This window comes from Hippocampus bargibanti, linkage group LG08 (assembly GCF_051943395.1).
Source record: "Hippocampus bargibanti isolate YZ-2025 linkage group LG08, ASM5194339v1, whole genome shotgun sequence".
NCBI classification, from domain to species: Eukaryota; Metazoa; Chordata; class Actinopteri; order Syngnathiformes; family Syngnathidae; genus Hippocampus; species Hippocampus bargibanti.
Genome location: NC_142741.1, coordinates 21,968,606 through 21,987,837, shown reverse-complemented (window position 1 = coordinate 21,987,837; position 19,232 = coordinate 21,968,606). Strand labels below are relative to the sequence as shown.

The 19,232-nt window shown below is 41.4% G+C and overlaps 1 pseudogene; it reads right to left on the bottom strand.

Moving 5' to 3' along the window:
* LOC148894803 (ATP-binding cassette sub-family C member 4-like) overlaps window positions 1-18,368 on the bottom strand; it is a 35,557-nt pseudogene extending 17,189 nt beyond the window's left edge.
* Window positions 18,369-19,232: the final 864 nt, after the last annotated feature.

Genomic DNA, 19,232 nt, shown 5'->3' with positions numbered 1-19,232 from the left:
ACACTCTGTCTTCCACAATAGCACAATGAATCCACAGCTTGGTTCGGATCTGACACACTCACACCAACATTGTCACTAAGACTTTATAAGAATCCATTGATGGGTCAAAAATTACAAAGAAATGTGCTTTTTGTATAATGCCTTTCTTTTAGTAGGTGACTTGGTCACAGTAAAGGCATTTAATATAGAGATTATCACATAAAAATAATAAGTGGGCGGCATGGTGACTCGTACGTAGCAGAGCAACCTCACAGTTTTTTTTCGGTTCTGGATTGGAATGTACAGTGATAATTGGCTTAAGAAACTTAATTGGTTCCCAGACAGAGTGTGTAAGGCGAAAAGTGTGTATCCCAAAAATGTATTTCCCATAGGAAACTGTTAAAATGAGAATAATCTGGTCCCATGTCCCCATAAAACATAATGTTCTACTTTCTAATTTTCTAAGCTTTAGAATTACACAAATATACCTTATTTTATATTTAATAAATGTGCTATGGAATTGTAATTAAAGAAATAAACTGTCCTGTATAATAAAGTCGTTTTATTTACCTTTGTGATGGTCGTTGATGGCTTGATAAAATGGTTACCTTTTTGCACAAAGTGTCTCAAGGAGCTCTGGGTTGTACATCTTGGAAGTTGTGATATTGCAACAGCAACAGATGCAAGCAGACACACTCTTTTCATTTCAAATTGAACTCATGGCTAGTGCGGGTTATTTGTGGAGCCTGATTGATAGGAATTTTAACCTTGCAGTCTACACTCTGCATTTGAACTATGAAAGTTGAAACAAGTGGAAATTTCACTGTTTCTATCCATTTTGTCACTCTCTCCCTGTTGTCTGCCTGTCTCTTTAATGTTTAAACCACCTCACCTCACTGCTGCGTTCTTGACCAATCACGTGGCTTTAACCGAAGACTGGGGGCGGGGAATAGAGTACAAAAAAAATGTCTGCAACCATTTTCTATTTTGGGAGAATGGCTTCACTCTCTCGCTGTATGTACCCCCCCACTGCTGCGTTCTTGACCAATTCCGTGGCTTTAACCGATGACTGGGGGTGGGGAATAAAGGAACAAAACAAGCCAGCTGCCATTGTCTTTTCAGAACGGGCTCGTTCGCGAACGACACATCACTCATGGCAGCTCCGTTTGTATACCGAAAAATAGCTCGTATGCCAAGGTAAAATGTTCATAAATTTAACGTTTGTAAACCGAAAAGTTCATCAACCAAGGGGTTTGTAAACCGAGGTATCACTGTATTTGGAGGTTGCATGTTCTCGCTGTACTAATGTGGGGTTTTGTTCTACACATTTGTCTACATTCTAAAACCATGCAAGTTACTTGTCAAGTCTACATTGTTAATAGGTCTGAATGTAAGTACGATATGAATGGTGTTTGAATGGATGGTTGCTAATGTGATTTGCGACTGGCGGTCTGTGCACTCCCAAAGTACCCTGGAATAGGCTGGAAGAATTGGGGTCGAAGAAACACATTGATTGGTTAGATTGGTTTATCTTCTGATCAGATGAGAGTTTCTTTCTTTCTTGAGAGTTTTCCCTGAACCTTAATTACAGGAGACTATTTGTATTTAACCACACATTTAAGCATGATCACTTATGGGGTTAATGTTATTTGTATTTTTTTGTGATGAAAAGGCCTCCATTCCATTTATGGGTCAGATAAGAGAATATTACCAGTGGAACCACTGGTGTGGTGGAGCCCACACAATCAAGCGGGGAGTGGAAACTACTGAGCACATCCGATCCCAAGAATTTCACACTACATAAGTTTCAATCTGAGCCTTGATGGAAGGCTAGCAGACTGCGGAGAGATGGCACACAGGCCATTACTGTTCGCTATCTGGCCTCCTTCCTTGAGGGTAACACACATGAAGTGTACAAATATCTCCCAGTGCTTCTCTGGTGCATTATGCCAACTGGCTCAGGTCGGTTCAATTCTAATTAGGCCTATTTAACACAGGATCAGTAAGGTCCGAGCCAAATCTGACCGCCGAGTCATCAAAGGGGACGCATGAGGAAAAGGAAGTGTTAGATAGCAGCCCTTGCTCCTCCTGCTCCCAATGGGCCTTTCTGTCGCCATGTCCACCCGATTGATGTAATCTATTTTGCCCGGTCTGCCGCTTATCGTGTCAGTATCGGGAACACGGCGGCTCCCGCCCACCACAACACACAGATGACTCCGATAAGTCATCCTCACCCTCTCAAGCCGCTACCTTATCTCAGCGGCGAAGCCGCACAGGAACAGAAAACTCCCAATGCCACATCCCCGCACACATAAAAGTGGCTAGATGGAAGAAAGGTTTTGTGTACAAATAAAGAATTAGCGCTAATTGCTCTATAGCGAGGAAAAGAAAGCCACCGCACGCATGTGATTGACTCATTCAAGCACAACTGCTATGCGCAAAGTCCATTGCCATCCCAGCGGACCCTAATTGCTTTATTTGCTTTGGCGATACCATCGCCTCTTTGATGTCACAATAAATGGACAAAATTGAAGTTAATTGCCATATTTGTTTGGGCCAGCGATAACGTGACGCAAAACAAACACTTTTTAAACGCTTTTAATGAAACATCCCCGCAGACACAAGGAGTCAACCAGCCTACTGCGAACTCCTTTAGGCTCCCTTTTATTTACTGACAGCGCACCGTGTTCGCCACTGGGAAAAAAGTGCAAACAAAACAGGAAATGAGGGGAAAGCACAGAAAAGAAAACTCCTTAAAAGAAGTCTTCTGTCATTGTCGGATTTTTTTTTCCTCCACACTTTCTGTGACAGTGTGGCACAATAAGTTGCAAGGGTCAGTGGTACTGAAACAAAACGGGTCTGTTCTACTCGGGCTCTGGAACAATGGAGGTGACCCAATCCATTCTGCTCTGTCTTTGGGCTTTATTTCAGCATTAAATGCCCAGATGCGTCCGTCTTTCTTCGGAAGAAATGACTGTGCACTCCTCCTTCACATTTTGTCATTCTGGGCCATATTCACTTCATAAAGCTGCAGTCAATGTGTTTTGTTGCAGAGGCTGACACATACTGTGGTGGTCTCGGTCGCTGTCTACATTGGTGGCTCAAGTAGTCCTTGGATTAGGGCCTTTGTGTGTTGTGAATAGGTAAAAAAAAGTCACTTATTTGGGCCCAGTCAAGCTGCTGATTTCCAACCGCATCGTGGAAATAAGAGAAAGGCTTTGAAATGTGCTCTCTCCAATGCTCCAACTATAAATCATTTGTGCCCACCATTCAGTCATCCTTCCTTTCTCCTCCTTCGCGACACAAAACACATTTTTAATGACACGGAAGAGCAGTGATTGGTGAATCGCTCACCAATGCAAACGCTGCGGACAGAACGCCCAGGATTCATCATTTTGACATATGGGGAGGTTTTTGGGCGAGGCTTGGCCAATGTAAAAGGAAGTTCCCAGGCTTCAAGGACCCTCCCAGTGCTTCCCAGGCTGGCTGAGTTTGAATCACAGCAGACAGGTGAGGCGCTGGACCGAAGCATCATAGGACCACACGTGCAAACCGGGACAATCTCTTGACGATACAACCCATTAAATGATCACATGTGCCAATGACTATCAAGCGCTTTCCTTTATTTCCAGAATACACATATTTATGATACATCTACCATTATTTGGCACACACCATGTTTATGTAAGTGCAATTTGTTATATATATATATATATATATATATATATATATAATTTTCCCATTGAGGGACGATTAAAGGTTTTCTGATGTGATCTGTTTCCAAGTCTACATAAGAATTTATGACATCCCGGGTTACTCCAACTTCTACTGTATTTGTATTTTTTTTTCTTTTTTGTCATTAAAACAATGCCTAATTATGTATAATGCCAAATGTCACACACATTTCCACACAGGAGCATTTTCTCTTTCTCAAAATTACTTTAGCAGCGCCTGAAGCTGTGTGGTGCATTCCTGACTTGTTCTTTCACTGGGGCGGTGAAGAACCAGAGAAGAGCCGGTGAAATCCCATCCCGCAGCACTGGCGGTTACGTCAGCACTTCTCAAAACCCACAAAGCCGCTGAAGAAGCCTGACACACAATGTGCCCCAATGCACAGACTCACACACACATATCATTAACAACAAGGTGGTGGGGGGGATCCACCCACTAGTGTTTTTAAACAATAACCATTTTCGCTCTGTGTTTGCGAGTGTCCTCTGTGCTCAGTTTGTGTCTATAGTACGATGAACAAACACACCAGCTATTTTGTCTCTAATGATGAACACGGGCGTTACTGTTGTAATGCATGGATTACGAGGCAATTTTCCTGCTTTGGTTTGCCTTCAGTAAAAACTTTCAACTCCAGTCGTGACAGAATTTACAACAATGCCTCAGATGTGCTGGAGCAAAAACAAAGTGTGGCTCTTGTGCAGGAAATAAAAATGCAAAGTCATGACTGTGTGTCAATATAGGGGCACTTTACTGTATGAGGCTTGCGTTTTTAGCCCAGTGACATAACAGTCCACAAAGGATCCTACAAATTCAGCCTCGTGTTGCATTGTTACTGTTCTTTGCTGACTCCAACATTCCAAAATATGCTCAATTCAAAATGAAACTGGGAAGCTCCCAAATACATGGACTCTTTCCGATTGGAGGTCACTCAGATTGAAGCCCAATCCCTGACTGATTTATGAACCGGTCCGCATAGCCCTATACTTATATACCTAGCAAGTTTGATTTGATCAAGAGCTCCCATAGTAAGTCCTGCCCTGAAAGTCTTCTCATTCCCCCACCCACTCCTATTGTCCTGCCTCCACTCTGCTCTGCCCCCTCTGTGAAAACACAGGCAACCGGGGATTTAAAGGTCAAGTCCGCACAAAAGCTAACAGTCCACAAAGCCTCAGGTGTTCTTAATTGAAATTTCTGTCTTTGTCGTCTGGCTGTAAAAGAGAGAAGACTCTCCTTTTCAAGTATACTAAATTACTGCAAAATAAGAGCTGTTTAAAAAATGGTTGGGTGTTACCAGGTTGAGGGAATCCCCTTGTTAGGTGGGCATAACAGTGGTGCTGAAAAAAAATACTTCACCCTTAAAGGGGAGGCTCCGGTGCAAATCCCCTCACAGAAAAACGGTCTCTCCCCATTGAGGGAGATAAACCAGTTAGGGCTTTGTTTATGAAGTTTCACTTTATTCCTGCCTGACAACCATTTAGACAAAGACTGTGGGGGGGAAATGTTCTCCCAGGAATGAGCAACAATAGTCAGGATCAGCAGCTTTTCTTTACAGCTAATGCTTTGATTTGAAGAAGTGGGGGGGTTCCTTCCTAAAAGCATTAATGATCTGTGAAAACACCTGAAAACAAGAACAGAAAATAGCCTAAACAATAGTGCTTTGTCCAAAACAGGGAATCCCAAACTCAAAAGTCGCTCAAGACCCAAAATTTGGACCTAAAACTACAAAATTGATTCCCAGAAAGGAAAACTCAAGAATGCCACAGACACAAATTTGGTAGAAAAACATTAAGTCCTTTTGCCAAAACTTTGTCTCAGGAAAACAATCAAAACATTCAGCAAGTTAAACTTCAAAAGTAGTGACCCAATAAAAACTGACTTGTGATTGTTTATTTTTGTTGTCCTGTTTTTCTTGTAAATCAACCAATAAGCTTGCGGAATACACGAAAGACAATCACAGGTGTACTTGTTATCGTCCATTAGGTCGGGTGTGAAGCGTACATGCGTTTCCACTTGCGGCACTTGCAGACTTTCACGGCTTTTAGCGCCACCGGCGGGCCCTCCTTCTCAACTTATTATTTTTACTTTCGCCTTTATTCACCTAATCAAAATGAGGGGGACAAAAAGCTTTTGTGTGTAAGATCTTTTGTGCTTTCAGCATTTTAAGATGGCTTTTGTCTAGCGGGAGATGGGTATCTGCCACAAACATCACTCAGGCATTGTGGAGGGTGGGGATTCGTTTTCAGTGCGCCTTTGTTCCATTCTCTGGCCCTAACCAAGGAGCCGCGCCTGCTCCTCTACCTCCAATTGTGCCGCGAACATTCCCTTCTTTGTGGAGCAAGGCGCATGAGCTGGCGCATCTCCACGGGCTTTCGTGGGAGACGGTGACGGTAACTTAACCTGGTTCTGCATCGGGGTGGCCTTGGGCGACCGGACCTATGGCGAACAGCGCCAATTGTGTGAAGAGTGGCACTCTGAATGTGGCCCAATCAAGACTAGAGGTGTGTGAGGCTTGAAATACAGTTAGCAAGGTCAAAGTATTAAAGCATTTTGCCCCTCATCAAAACAATTGAAAAGCAATAAACTGAGAATCAACTGATTTTCAAAGGTCAGATACTCAAGGTCGAGGCTCAAGCAGCTCACAGACTGCTACTTACGCCGCAGAAGTTAGCAATGAGGTAGAGCTGGCCACTGTACCACTCTAGAACAGATCATTGTGCGTAAAATGGTGGTTTTCTCCATTGTTGCATGGTTTGCATTTCTTATTTGTACCATAAATGCATCGTTTGAACAATTTAATTGTTCAAATATGGAAAGGGTGTCAAACAAATTTTTTTGGGGCGGGCCACATTGTAGTTACGTTTTCCTCTCAGGGGCTGTGATTAATTTTGGGAAGCCATTAAAATGTTTAATCATCTCAACATATACTATAACATATGCTGGGTCCGAGAGGACAGTAATTTCATCTGTGCTATATGTCATGCATATTAGCATATTTGACAATAAAGCTGACTTTGACTTTGATATAGAGCGCACAAGAAATTTTGGTTCAGACTTTCGCAAGCATCATGGCACTTCACGTTTGATTTGCTTTCGCAGGCCGAAGAAAAATGATGCCCTCTGGCCTTGACTTTGACACCCATGATATATAGCGATGTGAACGTGAATGGTTGCTATTTGTATTTGTCTTGAAATTGTCTGCAGACCAGTCAAGGGCCTCCTCCCCACCCTCCCAAAAAAAGTTAAGACCGACTCCATGTTACCACTGACTCAAATGAGCACAATTGCAAGAGAGAATGGACAAAGCCATTCACATGGGCAAATATGTATCCAAATCCAAATTGAAGGTCACCCAGCGACTTCAACCAAGATTCCCCAAGCTGCTGCTCACCTCTTGACTGGTACTCATAAGAGGGAGCACATAACTCCTACTCTGGCATCCCCTTCACTGGCTCCCGATACATTTTAGCATTCTTTTCAATATCTTTTATGTTTTCAAAACTTTAAATGACGTCGCTCCTCCTTACCTCCCAGAGCTCATCCACCCCTACACAGCTTCCCAGTGCTTCAGGTCTGCTAACCAGACATTATTAGACTAAACGGAAGCTCAGAGGGGATCGAGCCTTTTCCGTTGCTGGTCCCACTCTCTGGAATGACCTGCTGCTCATCTTTAAAACCCACCTCAAAACTCACTTGTACTCTTTGGCATTTGACTCAGCATGATTCAGACTTGATCTTAGTTTTATTCCCTAGTGCTTTTTACTATCTTTGTAACTGCTTTATTTCCTGTATATGATAGTTGTCCATGTTAAGCGTTTTGTTATAGTGTCAGCTATTGGTAAGGTGCTATATAAATCAACATGTATTATATTATATGGTATGTTGTTTTGTGTGACCTACATCACAATTATAGATGCTTTTAAAAAAAACATTTTCTTCCCCGTGTGGTCACACGTTCAGCTTCACTCCTCAAACTCCAAACACGACCTCGGTTCCTCTCAAACACCTCGCCCTTGTCATCCCCTCCTTGCTCTTTTCCTCCATATCAGGGCCGTCATCCTTTGTCCATTATTTCCTGTGTGCCAGCTTTTTCCCCCCTTCTCCCAATCACTTGCTTAGGCTTCGTACACATTCTGTGAAGAGGCCGCCCGTGTTGTGTCGCACTATGGGAGCCACGCCTCCGCACCCTCAGCCGATGGGGGACTTTTTATTAAATCTGCGAAGGCGCTGGGCCGCGATGGCAGGTAATCCCACAGTAATTGTTTCCAGATTAGGGGACGCGCACCACAAAGCAGGTTTAGCCAGGCATGAAATGGCCTCCCCGCGCTGCAGAGGCAGCAAGTAAACCTGGTGTGGTGAGACTCACCTGGGTGAAGTCCACAAATGTCCATGGCAGCACAGTCCAGGTGGCCGATGTCTTTGGAAAACCTGTTGAGGATTCTTCTCGTTGGAAGACCGCCAACACAAAAGAAAACCTCAAAACAGATGCAGCACATAATTCAAGGGGTTTGTATGGCCCACACACTATACAGTCATTAGACCAACCACAAACAATGAATATTTTATACTTTAGCACTATGTACAGTTCTAAACTTTACACAAAGGCGTTATTTAGTCGATGCTTTCACATGACTAATGACGCCGAAATTGTCACGTGCGAGTTGACAGCTGGGGCGGCGCCGCCGCTCGCGACACTTCAATTTCATTTCATTTCAACGAGTTTACACTGTAAAGCTTTTAGGTGAAGGATGTTGGCAATGGTGGAAATGGAGAATGTTACTCTCAGGGAAGTGACACACAGCGTGAGAGATGTGTCAGGCTCCTCGACGGTGATTTTATTTTTTGTGTCTTCTCCGGCCGAACACGAGCCTGTGGTGTTTTTTTTCGGTCCCATAATAGTAAAATTATCTGCAAAAAGCTCCTCAGAGGCGATCGACGTGTGAGTTCAGAGAGAGGGGGCGTGGAAAGTAGCGCCGGCTGGAGCGCTGTTCGGTCGTGTGCTTCTGCCGAAGATACGAAGATCACCCCGCCAGATCCGAAGAGCACTCCGCCAGACGTGGTGGGTGTGTATCATGAAAAGTAGTGCGTATTTCAATGTTTAATTTTCATAAATTTGACGTTCGTAAAATAAGGTGTTCGTAAACTGAGGTCTCACTGTAACTTGTTTATCAAACTTTTATACTGTACACCAGCTGCAATAAAACAGATTTTCTGTATTAAACCAACCGAGACAAATACATCAGAATTGAACATAAATATTGCTCAATTGAACAGGGTTTGGGAGGTGAGGGGGCATTTATATCCTTAAAACAATGACTCATTTGTTTTCCATTTCATGAAGAATCTCTCAGCAGAAAATGCGCAGGAGGCTTTTGTCAGTGAACAAAAGGTGGAGGCAGAGGGGACAACGGAAAACCAGTTTTCCTTGTTATGACTGGAATGGCGGCCTTTTTGGCGTTAATTGAGCTGCCTCCAATCCGTGCAGGTATTTATTATTTCAAATAGCACTTTTACATTGTTTTTCTTCCCTTGTTGTCGGCAAAGCGCATGTGGTGAAATCCTCCACTGGCTCTCACACACCGTTTACCGCGGTGTCAATGAAACTGACAATCCCAATGCCACTCTGCCTTAAGGCTTTCGTTATCTCCCAATGATGGAGTTTCTGTGCCATCAAAAGAAAAAGAAAAGCAGTGCTAGCTATACCACTACTGCCTTCACTCATCACCGAATAATAAGAGTGGAAAAAATTATTGATATCGCCGTATTTCATTGTTTAGGATCAACGCACTAAATCAGGGATTAACTTTGGGTTGGGACAAAATATCAATATGAGCACATATCGCCTTGGAGTGTGCGCAACTAAAATATTGATTCATCACGATAAGACTTTTTTTAATTTATGAAATGGGAACATTTAAGAGATTTACTTTTATCAGCTGCCATTGTACACAATTGATAACAACAAACTCAAAATGAGAAAGGAATTATATCACAAGGCTTAAAAATGTATTTTTTATTTTTTTGCAAATCAATTACTTCATTTGAGGAGCCACTTTCTCATTTTGTGCTGCCTTTTACTACATAGGTTGATCCCAAAGAACAATAATACAATACAAGTATGGCAATTTAATGAATGAACTTTTTTAACGAATAAAGAAGAAAAAAAGCAAAGCGGTGTCTATGAACTACATTTAATAACATGGGACCTGCGACTATTAGTTCACAGTTGCTAATGTTGGTACAAATTAGCCTTTATAGTAACATTTCACTGTTGTAAGTTTTAATCGGGTGCATTTTGTCATCTGAAAATTACAGTTTATATTTTGAGTGTTTCACTTAAAATTGTGGAAATCCTTCAAATTTGGAAAGATCATTATTTTCATTTGATCAAAAAAAACATTTATAGATTATCTTTAATTTTTGAAAGCAAATGGGCAAACCAGTAACTGAATCAGTTTACAAATTGAAATTGTTTTTAATCACTAAATAATACACATCACATTAACAAACGATCCTGTTGGGTTTCCCCTATCAACTTTGGCAGGTGTAGCGTTAAGCAAGCCTTGTTGCATGAACTGATAAAAAAAAAATCACATCAGGAGTTCTGAAAATCCCACCCCTACTAAGCAAGTAAATTATGTTTTGAGGTGACCATATGAATGCATGATTTAAAAATGTTGGGAGAGGGAGGAGAATGTGGCCCGCCAGTGGAGCCATGGCACCACTGACCTAAAAGTTGCCTCCCAGTCACTGCTATGGAGGTGGGCCCTGTAATCACCTCTCTCCACGGTTGTAAGCGGCTTACAGCTTTATCCAAATACTACTCCCGCCTAAAAACATGCATGAGGACGAGGCCGAGGCTGCCGCATAACAACCATTGCATAAAACCCGCCAAAGCATTCTTCCCCGCAACGAGCCGGCAATGCTCCAAATCAGCGATGATTCAAAGTCAAGTGGCGTAAGCATGTTGTACACTTGGAGGCAGACTAATCGTATTCACAGTGTGAGTGCCCCTTTAGCATACAGACATCCCGAGGGGAGGGTTCAAATAAGCGGGTAGAGATGCCGCTGCCGCTGCCGCTACTCCTACTGCTGCTGCCATGCTAGCAACCAATCTCCTCGCTTTAGCCTGGGAAAAACGGCTTGGCAAAGTGTGTTTGTGCAAGATCCAATAATAATTTTATGTAATGTTACTGTCTAAGCCACAGATGACCCAAATTCTCGCAAGCCTTAAACAAACAATGCCGGTGAGAAAGGGATATGTTTCTGCCGGTTACATCATGCAACGCTCCGAGGCTCCTCGAGCAACAGACATCAGTCGGCTATCAGCTGTTTGACATGACAAGCGGCTCGGTTAACAGAGAAGGGATGAGGTATGGATCCTCCACTATAGAGCGGTTGCATTACCGTGCCGCGTTACGTGAATGGAAATGTGAGGTGAGATCAGTGCGGGACAATGGCTTCAATCGCTGGCTGCTTGTCAACAATATCAGTTATTATGCCAAAACGATGATATCCAAAAGTATCAAATAATCTCTCTTTAAGACACCAGGGGCGATTTGCACTACTTTTTCAGGCTCAGAAAATATCAAGCCCTCCCAGCTCAGGTTGAGATATCTCGTGAGCCCCCTCCATCAGAATTAAAGAAGTGGAACAGTGGGGTCCAGCCAGATGTGTGGCAAATCGCTGTTCCCTGTAAACATCACGATAAGGGAACAACTCCACGTGTGGCCACAGCACACTTTGAGCGGCCTTTTCATACAGCAAAGTGCAATAATGTTGGAATACTGAGGAGTGGGGAGGGGGTTGTGTTAGTGGGGGGAGGGTGGCGTCTGCCAAGGCTGGTGGTGGCACAGCTCACCTGCACTTTCCATGAAGGGCCCAGGGGGCCCGGGCCAGCCTCCCACCGCCGGCACCTTGCTGCCAATACTAATACATTCTAAATCCATTCTCTTCGCTCTCACCGCCAGGCTTGTGCAATCTCCCTGCCTTTCCTTTCATGCAATTAAATAGTGCAAGTGCCGAGCGAGGGGGAGCTCTATCAGCCACACTGCACACACACGCACGCGCCGCTCCATCTCCACATTCAATTTACACACTTCGATATCATCATCCTGCTGTCTGCAATACTCCCCCCCACTTTGCCTCTTGCATCCTGGACCTGAAATACAGACATTTTGAGAAGAAGAAGAAGGAAACATATCTGTAGGCACAATTAGAATCTCACACGGGGGAATTACTGAAGATCTAATGGTCGGCACTGAAATGGACTTATGTGAGAGGTCGACCGAGTATGGCCGTATGTGTGTTGACTGAAACTGTGCTGATGAGCCAAGACTCTGGCCTGCAGTCTCTGAGGGGATTATCCCACTCAATGACACTAAATTACAGGGATCAACATCAGCTCAGCACATCCACCACTGTCTGTGCCGTTCCAGCTGGATCACATTCGGATGAATGGTTGGGTGTCAAGTTTACTTCATGAAAACTCCACGTTTTGAGTTTTACTATATGAATATGAATACAATAGAGAAGCCTTGCTCTTACCAAACATTTTGTAGAAGTTGGCTATGGTGATTAGTAGAGTCTGCACTCTCTTTAACAATTTAATGCACCGATGAAAAGGTTTCTTCAGCCGTCATCTGTACTTCTTTGAAAGAAGTTTTTTACAGATGACGGCTGAAGAAACCTTTTCATCGATGGACCACTCCTGTATGACTGAGAGCTTACACAGACTAATTTAATGCACCAATAATGATAACCTCTAACTTGATAACATGATAGGCTGTCCTCTGTAGTAACTAGGATGTGTAGTAAGTAGGCTGTGTCCCTGAAAGGCTTAAATTCATTTGACAATATTTCCCAAGTCACGTTAATCATGACAAATATACATCATCAAAACTTATCCCAGGTCAAATCTTGAGAATTTTATGAATGCATTCAAGTCCGCCAACGGATGAGAGCCCAAATATGTTTGTAGTTACTCAAGCAGGCGAGAAATTGATACATTACATTAATTTCCAACATTGTTTATCCTGATTTTTATTATTATTAGTAAAAAAATATTATGTTATCATCATAGCACCTGGTACATTAGAAAAAAATAGTTACGTGTCATAATTTGTTCTGAAACACTCGTCAAAATATGATTTGTTTAGATTTCTAAACCCATTTTTCTATACAGAAATATATTTATGAATATGATATGGTCCAGCCAGACACTGATTGAACTTTTGTTCGCCATTCTACATCTAATCAGCGAGTTTGGTTGTGATGTATAATGACAACACGCTTTCAACACATACATTTGGTTGTCGGCCACAAATATAAATAAAATCAGCCACCACCAAGCTGTACCGTTACAATATGTATCTACATATTGTATTTTACAAAATGACTTCACCATATTTATGATTTCATATGGACCTGTGGATGAAAAGTAAAGTGTGGAGTCTTGAAAACGCACAAGTACATTCTATGAATGGTGTGTTTACACATGAGGACATTTAAAGGACAACCGACACCACTTTTTTGTTTCTTAACTGACATCAGAAAAACGTTTTATAGCATCTAAAATACCCAAAACACGCAGTATGATATTTTTAGTCAAATGCAAAACACCAATAAAAATGACTTAAAGTGTCTAAAACTACTTCAATTTGAAACCGGAAGTGGCCAGTTTCAGAAGGTCCCGCCCCCTTGTTCGTGGTGCCATGCCAAGACGTCTTGCCTTGCTCGACAATTAAAACAATGGCTTCAGATTCGGAGAAGATGCTTTCTTGTTACTCATCCAGTTATGAATATGATTCAAATAGTTCTGAAGAGGAAAGCATACATGTTTGCAATCAATTAAATAATTTATTCCGTGTCATTTTGAGGTATCTGGGGGGGGGGGGGGGGGGGAATGTAGCACCCAAAAGATGCAGAACATGGCGACAAAGCTCCGTGAAAACGGGCTGATTATTTCCTTAGAATTTTTGTCAGCGATTATCAAATAGATGCTCGGTGCAACACACAATGATTCACCATCATATTATTTATGTGTTTTCCTTCTAATTTCGCCATCAACACGGATCAACACGAAGTTTTCAGACCAAACAAAGTACCGCAAAATGCATTGATGTGATGAAAGGACTGCTACAATGTGTCCTTTCTCGGTCAGGGGCGTTCCTTCTGTGACGTGAGGACTCGTCACCAACTCAAAAACAAGACTTCCGGAATATTCAGCGCAAGTCTTAAAACGTAAAATATAGCTATATGCGGTGGAAAAATACGCTCAGTAGAAGTCATTTGAAGCGATTTTACAAATTATGGACACAAATTGTCCATAATTTGTACTTGCGGAGGCATCGGTTGTCCTTTAAGTTTATAAAACAACTTAGCATCGTCAATAATAATAATAACAATAAGAATATCGAAAATAATAAATAAATAACAAAATAAATAAATACATGAATACACGAATAAATAAATAAATAAATAAATAAATAAATAAATAAACACACACACACACACATACATGCACACACACACACATACGCACGCACATACATACATAGATCATATATACATATATATTCATCAAATTTAAAGCAGCAAATTTTGGTCACAATTTACTGTTATACATTTTTTGATGCAATGACAATGTGCTAGCATAGCTTGTCTGCCATGTTTGTGGGGATGTGACTGATCTTGTCGTGTAGTGTTTAATGCTTGCTCTCACTTTAACTAATACCATAATAAAATTTTATCTTGTAACATAAAGTTATCGTAATATATAAAGGTCATCATCAGCAATTTCAAAGTCGGCGATGTCTGTGCAGCAACGAAGATAACACGGACGCAAATTGGTCCTGAATGGATCAAAAGCATTGAATAGCTGATACGGAAGACATACAATGCGTTAGCATCAGTTTGAAGCCAGCGCTGCTGTATTGCATTGTTGCAAGTAAGACCTTTGTGCAGCGATGCCTGAAAGCGTAACCTTTACATTTGGTGATGAGTCCCCAATGTTCAGCCAATGCAAAGTTTCATGTAAACCATATTGATATCCCGAACAAGGTCAAGAAACAAAATCTCTGTCACATATTGGCGGTATAATATGTGACAAAGGCTGAACTGCTAACTAAAGCGAATTTGAGTCATTTGTATCTACTAAGATTTGTTTAGTGAGCACAAATGTAAAAATGATGATAATGAACTGAAACCACACTCTGTTCACATGTAAATGTCTCACAGTGCAGAGTGCTTCCGTTACAGCTAAAATTGTAAGTCTGATAAAAGTCGGAAATAAATATTTTTATATTTGTTAGTGTATAGGCTTTGTTTTCCTCTATCATTTGTTGTCATGTCACTTCAATCAAAACTCAAAAATTAATTTATCTTTATGTATTTTTTTCTTTTGTTTTAAGACAAGGAACATGTGCATTACCTCCACTAAGTGTAACTGAAAATAATTAGTTTTGCGTAATCATACTTTCCAACAACAGCCATCAAAACAGTACCGCTCACATTCGAGCTTCAAGTCTGATTAACAACCGACCTAAAATTATAAACCAAAACGATACCGCAACAATGCCATGAATTGAAGATTATTTTTATATCAGGGTGATATTATCAATCCTATACTTGCGGGAGAATTGTGAAAGTGTTCCGAAAATGTCCTGGCTGGCGTGTAAGATGACGACAACACGGCGGCGGCAAAGCATCGACAGTGAAAAAGCATCAAGCAGGATTTATTCAGGTTTACGTTCTATTGTGCAGAAGTGTAAATTTGACAAATCAATTAATAATAGCTCTCTTTATCTCTGAAGCATAAATCTGATAATCCACTGTAAACACAAGGTTTTGTTTGCCCTCCTGCAAGGCCAAGCTGTAACAACAAATGGACCGGTCACATAATAGTCTCCGATAGCACCAATCAGATAACCGTGTGTGTTAAGCCTCTCCCGTGCGGCGATATAAAGCAGATTATTACATTATTTCCAAGTGTTTGTGAATAGATTAAGTCACACCCGGATCGCCCCAACGCACCGCACGGAAGCCACAGCAAACACATCAATGGCGATTAAAAGTCCAGCAGTTGTTTGCTATAAGAACACACACGTCTTTTGTAAAAGGCGTGCTTTTCCGCTACACCCGCCTCAAATATCCTTAAATCATATTTAAGCAGTTCACGGTGACTCATAACATTGATACAAGTTTGTCTCCTGTTGCACATTCCCACCCGGGCCGATTTGTGTTGTATATGCGTTGTCGCATTGAGGAGACTGACAGGTGAACAATGGCCAGGAAAATATTAAAGTCATCACTTTGCCAGCTCACTTCAGCTATTAAATGACAGCTTATTTTAGTTACATAATGATGATTGGCAAAGTGATTTAATCCTCCCAAATACATTAGCAAATTAATTTATTTTTTACAGTCGACTTGTGCTGACAAATGCTCCCCAAGAAGCGCCGTCAGATAGATTTTTTAAAAGCATATTTTCTAATTACTTACATTGGCAGGTTTTTTTAAATATATATTTGATGTAAAATTTATATTTTCTAATTGAACATAAGCACGAAAATATATTTTTGACACATTTGCAAAAATATACTCCGAGCAAATTTATTCAAGCTCCGAAAAGCTTGGCATTTAGGTTGTGTTGCATCTGGAGCTAAATTGGGATTTCACTTCGACCTAAAAAATAATCAAGACCTAAAATTGTAAATGAAGAAAAAAAAAAAAATTTGTATTGAATATTTATAATAAAAATAGTTATTGTGGTTCAACTAGATATATTTATGGGTAGATCTATCTCACTTACAATAATCTATTTTAAATGCATGAATGCAATGCAGATAAATAGTTTCATCTCATGTAAAAAGTTCCATTTTATATTCAGTTTAAATATATGGTCAAAGCATTGGAAGAGGAAGCAGGGCGTAGTCTGCTCTCTAGTGTTGACATGTTAGAATCACCCCTCACCCAGCGGCTCCCCAGATGCCTTGTCGTTCGTGTACATCAACCATTTCTACAGTTTCATGACCAAGTGTACACAGATGAACAAAGGAGCCGTTTACTAATCGGATTAATTTGGAAAAAATACACCGGGGTCCGCAGGATGCTGTCAAACATGCAGTTGTGTAGAGTATGCGCTGTGCTCACCAGGACGTTGAAAAAGACCAAGCTGCGAACGTAACCAAACACCACGGCTGCACCTGTTAAACCTTCGGCACCAGAGAAGGAAAACATACAAATTTATGAGAAGAATCTGATGCCATCCTTGTGCTTTCTTCAGGGACAGCAGTGTTTTAAAGGTCAATAAGTAGAAGAGAAATGTCGTCCACTTAAGTGTTTCTTTCTTTTTTTGTTCCCTGTATCATTCTTTGAGTTTAAGTGCAATAGTGAAGCTGTTCAGAGTCACGGGGATACAGTTGGAGTGATTCGAGCGTAGACAACACGAAAGGCGCTGCTATCTCTTGAGACAGCTGAGGCCCCGTGTACCCACACTTGGCCTTGAAGGCCTTGGGTTACTGCCAACCCTTTTCTGAATGGATAACAGTTATAGAAAAAAAGGGAAAAAACAGTCTTTTTTTTAAAGGGGGACAATTAACAACGTTCACCTGCGTAAACACTTAGGCACAGGTCAAGGTCCAGCTGTGTGGGGAGGCTGCCATTGAGGGATTGCTTTACTTTAACGTGCTTCTGCTGTTCGGCCCTGCCGGAAAAAGAGAAAAAAAACACACAAGGATACTTAAACGTGAAGGAAAACAAGCAACACAAACACAACATTTTCCACAATTGAAAAGGAAAAGTTCGCCGATGACAAGTGACACTTAAAGTCAAAGAAAACATGTCATGCCAAGACACGCTCTGTTTACACGTTAACACAAATCTGCCTGTCATTGCGGGCCTTTGTGTCCTTTCTGTTTTCTTTTCTTCCATCAATTGTGAGGAAAGAATCTTATCAATGAGCAATCCACCAGTCCTGCAGAACAAAAGCCACCTTTAAAAACAAATCAAATTTGCATTTTTTTTTCCCAGCGATCTCGAAGCGTATGTTGTACAAAGAAGCACGGACTCACGTGTGTAAGAGCGTTGAGGAGAATAAGGAGGAAGAGAACCGGGAAGTTTGCACTGGCTCGGAAAAATTTCACATACATTTGCAGGCTGATGTTTCCTTGACTGCACTTTTCCTCCTCCGTGGGGTGCGCTGCCTAGACATACACACTAAGCTGCAGTCATTCAAGCCATCAGAGAAAAGCACACTACCAGGGAAAGCTAAGTCTGTGCTGCTCTCTAGAGGTTATATGGAAACTCAGCCCATTTTTTAAGAAAATTACATTGCAGTTTCTCCCTCCACAAAATTATGATATTAATCCATATTCATTGAGCATTGGGTTATAAAGTGCGCCCTCGGTTTTTGAGAAAATGTAATGCTCTTTGCATTATAGTTCGGAAAATACAATAATATGTTTTCGCTCATGCTGTAAGGTCATTGGTTCTACACAGGCTCAATGGTGAGGGTCCTCAGCACATAGAACTGCAGACAGAATCATGCTGTTCCTTCATCGGAACCCCTCTGACATCCAAGCCTGTTCAGCAGACAGCACAACACTAAATGTCACATGCGACTGTGTTGGCAAGGCAAGACGTGGTCCAACAATCTTCATTTCGAGGCATAATATTCTTCTCTTTATTGCGGACTAAAGAAAATCATTCACAATGTCTCTGCCAAATAGTGAGTGCAAGAGAACAGACAGTTTTGTGTTGCAGCGTCAGAGATACTTTCTATCAAACCTTACCTTTCCTTAATGGGTGGCACTGTTAATACAGTATATGTATTACTGCTTTAAATGGTTTTAAGTGACCCAATGAGGCATTTTAATAACACAGTTGTTATTCTGGCTTTAGTTTTCTGTATGGTATTACTTCACACACACAAACACACGCACACACACACACACACACACACACACACACACACACACACACACACACACACACACACACACACACACACTCATCGTAAGGGGAGGCAGGTGATGACTATAAGCACATTATGGGTATGTTACAGTTAGATATTCTTACCATTCCAAGTCCTCCCCAAGTCTGTCAGAAGCATCTTCAGGAAGAACCCTGTATGTGTCATCTTTGTCCAGCCTATTCTTATAGCCCGTCCTGAACAAGACATTCAACCAACTACAGAGTACAAATATAGTCAATGTGATACTCATAAAAATAGCAAAGCAGTGATAATGCCGGTTGATTTCTGTTACAGTTTGTGAAGATAACCAAAATGATCTGTTGTGCGTGATGCGTTGTGGTTCTACACGACTGTGATCTTTAACATGGGAGAGAATACCCAATATCTAAGGATGGCAAATTTAAACAAGTCCCAAAACATACTTCTTAAGCAAATATATATTGAAAAATTAAAAAGCCATTTTAAGTATGGAAAAAAAATAATTGCAGCTTGTCAGATTCATTCAATAGTTGAAACAATGTAGAGCACAAATTCTTCATTCATGCTTACA